Raw genomic sequence first — 11,691 nt, 5'->3', positions numbered from 1 at the left:
AGATGACCTTAACATCTTTGTCAGATCAATACAGCTGATCAAAGGAACCTTTGAAAACGTCAAAGTGAAAATCGCTGGAAGCGAGGTTGGACTTGAATCAAGGAAGACATAACCAAATGCCTGATTCAGGAAACGGAGATATCGTCAGACTACAACTTCGAAGTAGTGGATAATTTCAGCTACCTGGGCACCAATGTCCACACCGAAAACGACGAGACTCGGGAAATACAAAAACGTGTAGCCACCATCATAAGATACCGGAATAAAACTCTGCATATATAAAACTTTTATCCGTGTAGTGTTATGTTGATTGGAGGAGCTACTGGACCGATTTGAGAGGCAGATACTCCGAAAAATTTACGGCAACATGGTTTAAGGCTCGAATTCTGTTATTGAAGAAGAAATAACACAATTAATGGTATCCTTCCTGGATTAAATGTCTGGTATGTCCGGAGTTTAATCCATTCCAAAATAAATATCTGACTTGCCCGGAGTTTATTTTCTCCCAAACACTTTTCAAACATCTGGCCTGCCCGGAGTTTAAACATGGTCCTTCCAGCCGGATGTCTGGCACGCCCGGAGTTTGGACTTTAAATTTTCCAGTCGGTACGGACCACAACACATGGTCCTTCGACACTTACAACCCAGCAATGAACATGGTCCTTCGAGCCGGATGTCTGGCACGCCCGGGGTTTGGACTTTAAATATTCTAGTCGGTACGGACCACAACACATGGTCCTTCGACACTTACAAGCCAGCAATGAACATGGTCCTTCGAGCCGGATTTCTAGTCGGTAAGGACCCCAACACAAGGTCCTTCCAGCCTTACAAGCCATCAACCGAAATTAAAGTCTTCCTTTAATTTCTTCAGTCGTTATTGACCAGAACAAAGGTCCTACGACAATAAATTACAAACCAACAAATAAAGCCCTACACTTTTCCTTCATCATGAAAGTATTAAACCAATTAAGAAGTTACACATCAATATAACAAAAAATTCACAGTCCCGAAAGACGCCATATCACATATAAAAACGTGTACATACCCTCGAATCAGTATAAAGTAGTAAGATAACGATGCTCTAAACTACATAAAGGAGTATCCAAAAAAACAACACCTCGAAACCAGGATGGAAGCAGCAAATCAAGATCAAGAATAGAATCGAAAAATAAGAAATTACAATAACTCCATTAGTAATATGTAATTAATTCTTCTTTCTCTTTTAGGCGGGCAGAATGTTTAATTTCAATTAAACATGATTTTTTTATTCAATTTGTCAGTACACAAATTAAAAAACGTTGCTGACCAAAGATTCCGTTCGAAAATTGTTTAATTTTTGCAATAATTAATGTAAAAGTTTAAAATTCCCCACCTCCGACTTCAGATGACGTTTTAAGTAAGAAGAAAGAAATCACAGACGTGATTTCTCTCCCGTTTTCTTCTGTTTTCTTCTAGCGCATAAGATTCGTAGCATTGTCTCTCTCCAGGAATTTTATTGATTTTTATACGCTCCAATCATACGCTCAAATCTGAGTGACGTACTTTGGAGTTCGCGCCCTGTAGTTTCAAACTTTATTATTTCTTTTTAGGAAAACTAAGCCTCAGTTTCAAAAATTAAAAAATATAGGGTCAATGAATTTTAAAAAACTTTCGAATGAGCCAATAAAAAAAAATACTTAACGGCCCTATTGTGTAATGCACACCCCGCGCAATTATGCAACCTAAATTAATTACTTTAAAAGGCTTGATTATTGTTATGTTAGCATGTAAGAATTTGTATATAAATACAAATTTTGTATTAATAAAACAGTATTATTGATATCTTCGTAATTTTCTTCCTGGATTAAATGTCTGGCCTGCCTGGAGATTAATCCATTCCAAAATAAATACATATCTGGCTTGCTCCGAGTTTACTTTCTCCCAAACACTTTAAACAAATAAAATCACTGTTTTAATACGTAGGGTGGGCAAATTTGGGTGTTATTATAGACTATCTCAGAAACTGTAAGAACCTCTACTTACCTACTTTTTTGGTATCTATTATAGTTTCTGAGATAGCCTATAACAACACTAAAATTTGCACTTATACAGATGTATACTTTTAGTCTTCGTCACATCATTTCACAAATTCTTCTTAAAATTCCTGGTGTTTCGCAAATTTTATTACACGACGCAAAAATTTCTTCTTTCAATTCTTCAACATTGTTAATTGAGGTTCTATAAAGGCAATGTTTTATGGGTTCTCAACTAGAGATAGCTTTTATTATATCTTGTGTGTAGGAAATAGCCACTGAGCAGATCTCTGTAGCAATTCGTTCTGCCTATCACAGTAGCAGTCCACTGAAGGTGAAAAGAAATAATCGGGCACACCCTGGTGGAAAGAAATTTTAGCTCCGAAAGACAAGAGGTCCTGACGCTTTTTAACCAGGCCAAGACATTAGGTGAATGGGACAAATATAAATAAGCTCTAACGAATAACACCAAAAACATACGTAAGGCAAAAAGGGAGTCTTGGAGGAGGTTCTGTGAAAGACACACCCAGCAGTGCAAGAATTCACAAGATTCTCGCTAGAGATCCGGCATTACCCCTGGGCTCACTTAAGCGGCCTGACGGTAGTTTTACGGACTGTAGCACAGCCTCGTTACAGCTTCTCATGCAGATTCACTTTCCAGGAAGCTTGATGATGAGGGCTGATAATGCCACAGCGGGCTATTCCTGCAAGGCAAAGTGCCTCTCAAATACGGATTGGAGTGTGGCTAGAAAAGTCGTCACTTGCACATCTGTGAACCAGGCGATTCAAACGTTTAAGCCGTTGAAATCGCCTGGAGAAGACAATATCTTTCCTGCTTTGTTACAGCAAGGAAGGTCATAGTTGTTGCCAATTTTGGTAAAAATTTTCAGAGGGAGTGTCACCTGGAAATATGTACCGGCAGAATGGACCAAGGTAAGGGTATCTTATATACCCAAAGCGGGCCGTTCGGTCCCTACTCCTGGCCTTTCGACCCATCAGCCTAACGTCATTTCTGTTGAAAACCCTTGGAACAGTTCTGGAACGGTATATCTGTACGGTGCCATTGGTATCTGGTCCACTGAGTCTCCACCAGTATGCGTAACAAGCGGGAAAATCAGCAGAATTGGCTCTACACAACATAGTTGGTAGAATATCCAGGACGCTGCAGGATAAAGAAATCTTGGTTTGTGCGTTTCTGAATATAGAAGGAGCGTTCACCAACGCAATATTACAATCTCTTGAAAAAGCTGCTCTTGACAGGGGAGTGGAAGCAACTATAACGCGTTGGATCCGCAATATGCTTGATAGTACAATAGTTTCTACTTTACTCCACGGTGACACGAAACGCTTCAGGCCGGGAGGTGGCTGCCCGCAGGGAGGGGTGTTATCTCCCCTGCTTTGGTCCCTCCTGGTTGACGATCTGATTGCGATAGTCGAAGCCGTTGGTGTAGAAATACAAGTTTATGCTGATGACATTGTCGTTATGGTCAAAGGAACCTGTTTGTCGAGGATATCTAAAGTCCTCCAGGTGACCCTAGATACCATTTGCGCTTGGTGTAATGGAGAGAACCTCTTGATAAACCCGCAAAAGACAATTGTTGTGCCCTTCACGATGAAACGAAAGTTGGATGGGAATTTAATTTAATAATAGTTGGGCGGATTAGTGCCCAACTATCCAAGGTGAAGAAATTCCTTTCTTAAAGGTAGTCAAATATTTAGGAGTAATCCTAGACAAAACCTTGTCATGGAATGGACATTTGCAGGGAATTTTGCACAATGCTACACTATCCTTGTGGACTTGTCGCAGTCTCTGTGGAAAAAATTGGGGTCTTACCCCCGAAAGACTGTACTGGCTCTATGTAACTGTGATTAGACCTATAATCACATACAGAGTAGCACCCTGGTATAGGAAAATCCGACAGAGTTCAGTTATCAGTAAACTTTCACGAATTCAACGCCAACTCTAGCAATGGAGGTTCTGCTTGGCCTATGTCCTCTGCATTTGCATATAGAGAAGGTGGTTAGAACAACCATTTACAGATTTAAGCAATATGCTCAACACTGTTCCGACATGTCCTACCAATGGGCTGCGGAAGACATGAAAAGCACTGATACTGTGCTATTAATGCCGTCTGATTTGGCGGGATCACTATCAGTGATTAATGTTCGATACCAGATTGTGCAGCCTGAACGGCATTTCTGGATCAAAAATAAAAATTCTCTGGTTCAGGCAGATATTTGCACGTTCACAGATGGATCAAAAACGTCGGAAGGGGTCGGAGCAGGAGTATACTACCATTAAGCAAGCCTACAGCCTGGGTACGTACTGTACTGTATTCCAGGCGGAAGTATTTGCTATTGACATGGGTGCTAAAATCCTTCTTGAGAGAAGAGTGAAGAACATGACAGTACGAATTTTCTTAGACAGTCAAGCTCTCCAGGCGCTGCAAGCCGTGAAAATGGTGTCGGCTCTGGTTAATGATTGCAAGAGAACATTAAACATACTGAGTTGTGATAACAGAGTCTCTCTGATCTGGGTCCCGGGTCACTCTGGGGTTGCTGGCAATGAAGTGGCAGATGAGCTAGCACGAGAGGGCAGCACTAAAGCGTTTGTGGGACCGGAACCAGCAGTTGGTTTATCATTTGCGATTGCCAAATATAGGATTGGACTGTGGGTTGAAGAAAGACTTCGTCTACTGTGGACCAGTTCTCTTGGAATGAGACATGCTAAGGTGTTTATTAACATCGCCACTGTCAAACCCAGAAACTTTTTAGGACTTGCTCATAGCAGCATAAAAGTTCTAATGGGTGTCTTTACTGGGCATTGCCGATTAAAAGCACACCTCAACTTGTTTGGTTTAGCCGACTATATGCGGAGGAAGCAGAGACGGTTGAGCATATTTTATGACACTGCCCTACTGTTAACCGTATCAGATTCTCGATTTTTGGATCGCAGTTTATCTCCTCAAAGGATCTGAATGACCTTTCACCGAGCAAGGTATTAACGTTCGTTAAGAGCATTGGACTGCACGGTGAAATTTGATAACGATATCTATCGGGGTACAATAGATCCTTAGGGTCGCGGTGCAAGGTTGGTTGGTCCGCCTAAGAACTCCTAAGAACAGCTTAGTACTGACGTAGTTGGAGTTACACTTTTCTATAACACGTTAATAACACGTGATTAAAGATATGGCCTGGAACCTGTTCAAATATACAATGCTGATAAGGCCGGGCTCTGTTGGGGTACAATGCCAATTCATACATTTGCGTTTTGCTGGCAAAGAAACTGCTCCTGGCTATAACAAATTACTTGTGCCAAGAAAATAAAAGTCACCTGGAGCTTCAAAGAACAACAAAAGCTTCCAGTCGAATTCTATAACCACGATTTTGCCTGAATAACCAGGTGAAACATCACTGTTAAAGTCATTAAAAGGTTATAAAAAAATGTAATGCTTAATCTGGTCACAAAAGACAATTTTCTCCTTTACAGCTTTGAAGAAAGCTAGAGTTCTAATGTTCTTTGTGGACGTTAAGTTGATTTTTAATGAATTATATTTAAGGGCAGTAGTAAAAGTAGAAGTGGTTAAATTTTATTGTCATTTAAAATTTCTTTGTAGTTTATCATTATTCAAACCATGATACGTGTTTTATATTATTAGATCATCAAGGAGTATAGATGCGAAAGTTGTTACGCAAAAATTTATTTTTATTTATAAATTACCTGGTAAAACCAATTTGGGATTTATGTTTTTTTGAAATGTATTTTTGGGGTATATCGGTTAAGAAAGATAACCGCATTGAGACAACACGTAACGTTCGTTTCTGTCTTTCAAAAGGATTTAATCGACACTAAACACGCAAAAACCGCAAATCCGCTGTAAATAGTGTACAAAAATATGACTCTATTATCTAGAAAAAGCGAAATTTTTATGATGATTGTAAAAAGGAATACACGAAATCGTTTTACAAAAAGAGCAGAACGATTACGTATATTTAAACATATATGTGTGGAGAGATAATGTAAGTAATTTACAAAAATTTCTTTAACAATTCATTTTATTTATTTATTTTTTTACATTCACCGCCCGTTAATTTTTACAAATTTATCTGCGGTTTGTTGTTTTATTATCTCTCTCGCAATTTCACAGACGTGCACACACCGCATTCGCCATCCGATCCGTATAATTTCCCAATTAACTTGCCTTGCCACAAATTGACTATTCGAAGGGTCGCTTCTTCTTCCCCTTCTTCTTAAGTAATAATTATCGGCGCGCATTTTTAAACATTATCAATTCGATATATTATATTTGTTATTACGTCTATTATAACGTCTCATTATAACTATTAGTTTCGTTCTTTATATGGTTTTTATTACCTATCGCGTAAAACGATTAAAGAAGAGAATGTTATTTTTTATTTCTATTTCTAAGTGCTTATGAATGTTGATTCACACCTGTTGATTAAATTAAATTAATGATAATCATCGAAAATTTAATTTTTTTAAATATAGCTCTAAATTGTACTTGCCCCACTTTCAAAATAGGCTCATATAACACATTATATAAACACGTACATGTATAACGATATTGCTAAACAATAGTAACCGAGAGTTGCTTCATAAAATCATCTTGTTATCGGAACCAAACAATAAGATTATGTGAATTTTTTTATTGTATCCTCGTAAATCAGGTTTATTTTCTTTTTAATTTTTATTGTTATTATAATAATTTAAGTTTATTCGTTGCCTTAAAAAAATAACGTACATTATTACTTTCACGTCTAATAACTTCCAACGTTAAGACAAGCAACAATTAAAAGAAGACAATACGAAAGAAGAAATAATTAAGACGAGAAACAATTAATACTTTAGTTTTGTAATTTATAATCGTTCCCTTGACGTTATAATCATTAAATATCAAATATCATTACGTATCAAAACGTTTATGTCTTTACCTTTTCTTGGCCTTTGTCTTCTTTATTTTGCATTATGTATGTTTTAGCATATTGTACCGCTTGATTAGGAATTTGTTATCGTCGTTTACGATCTTATATTATTATTAATTTTATATGAAAAATATCTTCACTCAATATCTTAAATAATTTCTGAGATATAAAATCTTATAGATAGAATTAATCGAGCTAACATCAAAATACTAGGTTTTATTCAAAAAATTATTACAAATCTGTTAATACTGATTCAAAAACTATTTATTGGGAATTATATCGTCATTAAATTTGCTTCAAAGCGCTTCTTATTTCATCCTGATATCTCAATTAGTTCCTAAGATAAAATGTATTAGAGACACCGCACACTACAGACTCTTAATCGGTCGATAGTTTGGTCGGTTTTTTAATTACCATTAGGGCATATATAAGTTCGCACTCTCATACGATTTGAATCGGCCGTTAGTTAAGTTTAATGAGCAACTCGATTCCCTTTCAACTTCCTAGTTTGCCAACTATCGGCTGAATGCATAAACATCACTACACTGAAAAAAATGTTGTTCATAATTACAATGAACAGTGGTTGTTGACTGATTTTCATTGTCTCAATGAAGTTTTTCGTTGACGCAATGAAGATTTGTTCATAGACTAAAACCCCTGTTTATCAATATTATGAACGCATATTCATTAACACAATGAAATATAATCATTGTAGTAATGAAGACTTTTCATTTGCTCGAAGAAGTTTTTTGTAATTACAATGAAGGTGTTCATCAAACTTTACATAGTATTAACGACTATTAGTCATTGATATAATGTAAAGACTTCATTGTATTAAAGAAGAAGTGTCATCAATGCAATGATTTTAACTGCTAAGAATATTGTTCTTTATATCAATGAATAAAATTCATCAATCACAAGCCTACCGCCGTAGTCCGCGAATTTAAGTCAGCGATTTCGTTATCGTCAGACCACTGCGCTATCTATAAACTATTATAACCATAAGCACGTTAACTCGTCACATTGTCACATCTTTAACAGTGATAGTTGAGTGAAGAAGTGTGTATTTTTCCAAAAATAATAGTATCTACAGGTAAGACAAAAATAGCTATCTAACGCTTTTCGTTTTGTAATCAACTATGTTTTTTTCAGCTTGTAGTGGTTTATAGGTAGCTTTACCTATTAAACTAATTGCAAACTATTTTTTTTTTAAATTCAAATAAGGTACAAAACAACGTTTTCAAATTAACAAACATGTTAATGACCATGGGAATTTTCAATCTCTAAGTAACCATTTCAAACGTTTTCATAATCTAAACTTAAATTCCACATTCAGATGTCTGGAATGTAGTCAGGGTTTTCAAAATTTTTCATTCTTTTAAAAGACATGTCATTCGGGTTCATTATTCTACGAATGCATCTTCTATAAACTCCTTAATATCAAATGATAGTTTTAACGAAATATCAATAGATCAAACTAAAAACTTTAATATCGCAGCAACTTTGCCATGTGTTCAACCTCAAAAAAAAAGTAGTGCCACCACCAATGAAAACATACAGAAAGAAGAATTTAGATTTGATACTTTTCAGCAACAAAAAAAAAAAAGTCTAAAAATTACCTATCATCATTCAATGAAGAGGTAGGATTTATACTAACAATAAGTACTACAACTCAGTGACGACCTTCAAGAGGGGTGTTTCCAAATATGTAACTTCAATTACAACAAAAAAAGGTGAAAGAAGGTGAGGCATGAGGGTATTCTAACAGGTAAATCTGCACTCACAGCTTGATTAAAAGTTCTAAAAAAAACCTATTTTCGGAACCTGAAGAAGATGCAGAATCCTTTGTTTTAGATTGACATGGATTTCAAATCAGCGTTTAATAGCATAGATGGGTTGCTGAAAGGATGGGCAGAGTTTGGCAAAAAGTCTATACTTTTTTAAACTCAGAAAACCATGTCAAAGACAAGTCAGTGAAAGTTCTGATTGGGAGGCTTGCTGACATCACAATCTCTGAAAGTAAGTCAAATTGTTACAAAGACCATTTACTTTATTGTAAAATTAAAATTTTGGAACTACATGTTATTCCCTAATTTACATCAGAAAACACGTACTACTGTGTATTAATGAAGACCACTTCATTGGTACAATGAAACAATTTCACTACATTAATGAATTCATTCATTGAATAAAGAAAAATAATTCATTAAGTCAAAGATTTGTTTCATTAATTAATGAAAAACGTCAATGAAATATGTTCATTAAACAATGAAAAATTTTCATTAAATAATAAATATTGTTTATTAAACAATTAAAATTGTTCATTAAATAACGAATATTGTTCATTAAGCAAATGAATACATTTCATTGAGACAAAGACTTGTTTTCATTCGACAAATGAAAGTTTCATTATATCATGAATAAGTTCTTTATAATTTCATGAAAAATGTTCATCATTACAGCGAAATCGATTTCATATAATTAATGTAACACTCTTTATTGAGACAATGAATTGGTTCATCGGCTGAAAATCCATAACTCAATTCATTGTCTCAATGTAGCTTTTCATTGTATTAATGTACATTTTTGGTTCGGTGTAGTTTCTATGTGCAGGCGCACACATGGCGACTTTTCAGTCGGTAGGTGTCTTTGATTTGTATTGCGATCTGTCTTTCTCATCCTACAATGTCGCCGATTTCGAAAGAATTGATCGAGAATCTTTTTGAAGTGAAGAAGAGGTCAGCGTTATATAAAAAAAGTATGAAGGAATACTCGGACGTAATCATTAAACGGAAATTATGGTTGGGAAGTTTGTGATGTTGTTCCTGAATTTTACAATATTTTGTATTGTTGTAGGTCCAGTAAGATATTCGAATAATGAAGTTTGAAAACTAGATCCAGTTGCCAGATATCTGTAAAAGAATATAGGTATCTACATATATTATCAACTACACTGTGGTTTTACAATTTCATGTAACGAGGTTCAAAAACGTTGGCATAACCTGCAGACTTGTTGTCGTTGGAAATGGAACGCTCAAAAAAAACGAAATCAGGCCAGGCTGCCAGCAAAGGGCGCAAATATGTTTACTTTGATAAAATGTTATTTTTATTGTCATCTTGTGATAATCGTACTACGGAAAGCAACATAGCACCACTTTCCAATGATGATGATGTTGAAGGCGACACCAAAAGTGGACCTCTTGCATCCACTTCAATGTCAACCTCTCTAAGTAAGAAAATAAGAACGCTAAAAAATCGTTCAGCTATCGAAGAAGAAAAACTGATGAAAACACCAACTGTGCTTTATCTCCGCACTCTTAGCCCAAAAGAGAAACTGTATGCTCAGATTGGAATATTAAATATATTTAAGCAGATCATAAGCGATATCGTCAGACAACTTCAGCATCGTATCAACGCACAACAAATTACATATCCAGGGTGTCAAACGGCATGGTCAACTCCTATTACTCAAATTTTACTGATGATTCTGAATTAGTAAATTTGTGGAAGTAAAATAGAAAATAAACCTAAACAACGAAAAATTCTCTCTTCGACAGATATTGAACAAGTTTATTAAAACTGGTAATGCTCATATTATAAAAAGCATAAAACTTTTTGCGATACTAAGTTAGGTTGTGACCATGATGTGTGAAAATTGTTTCAATACCGGTAAAACTAGTGACATTTCTAGGAAGGTTTTTGAGCTGTTTTATACGAATACACAAGAGGCCTGAGCAGCAGTATGAATGAGCTTGATGCCTATTTGATTGATAAAACTTACGAAGTTCTATGTTTTACAGAAACTTGGCTGAGGTTGCCAGAAGCACAATGTTTTAACTTGTCAAATTATAAGCCGTGTGCATCATTTAATAGAGTCAATTTAAATCGCGGTGGTACAATGATTATAATTAGAGATGGTTTGGATTTTAGGAAGTTTGTCAATGTGAAAGAACTATCACGAGAGCTACACTTTGAGGTATGTGCGGTTCGATTAACTGGTATGAATGTTACTGTTTTGACAATGTATAGGTCTCCAAATGGTAGTTTTCTCTTATTTTTGGAACAGGTGGAGCAGGCACTTGAGTTGTTGAATTAATGTCCACTTTGGTACTGACGATAGGAATTCTAGTCTGTTGGTTGATACCTTCTCTAGTTTTGGTTTCATACGTCTGCTTGTGGATACACCAACTAGAGGTACAAACTGTCTTGACAATATTTTTGTGAATTTTGGAGATGATGGTGTCTCAGCGAAGATGGGCTTTAAATATTCGGATCACTATAACATTTCCCTGCAGTTATGTATGCGAAATCAATTGTGATTTCTTATCATGTAGTATTTTAGATGTAAATCAGAAATTTGATAGGTTTCTCGAGAAGGTTCCTTCATGGTTTCTGCAATGCATTCCCTTTAAAAACAGTAAAATCATGTGGAAAAAAGGTGCTAACTGCTTTACTGATGATCTGAAAAGTATGAGAGATCGCTTGCATTTATTAACGGACAGTTGTAAAAATACGGGTTGCAGAGTGCTGAAGAGTGAGATCGCTGCACTAAAAAAGAATTATAAAGAAAAAATAAGGGAAGCAAAGACAAACTGTAACGATAGCTTTTTAAAACAAAATAGTAGATTAATAAAAAAACTAGTATCAAGGCTTCATTTAACCCAAATGCGGTAAATGAATATTTTGTAGGCATCCCCTTAGACCTCGTCAGCGAAATTTCAATTCGTAATCAAAC

Source organism: Onthophagus taurus, chromosome 3 (assembly GCF_036711975.1).
Source record: "Onthophagus taurus isolate NC chromosome 3, IU_Otau_3.0, whole genome shotgun sequence".
In the NCBI taxonomy this organism is placed as follows: Eukaryota; Metazoa; Arthropoda; class Insecta; order Coleoptera; family Scarabaeidae; genus Onthophagus; species Onthophagus taurus.
Note: the sequence above shows the minus strand (reverse complement) of the source record.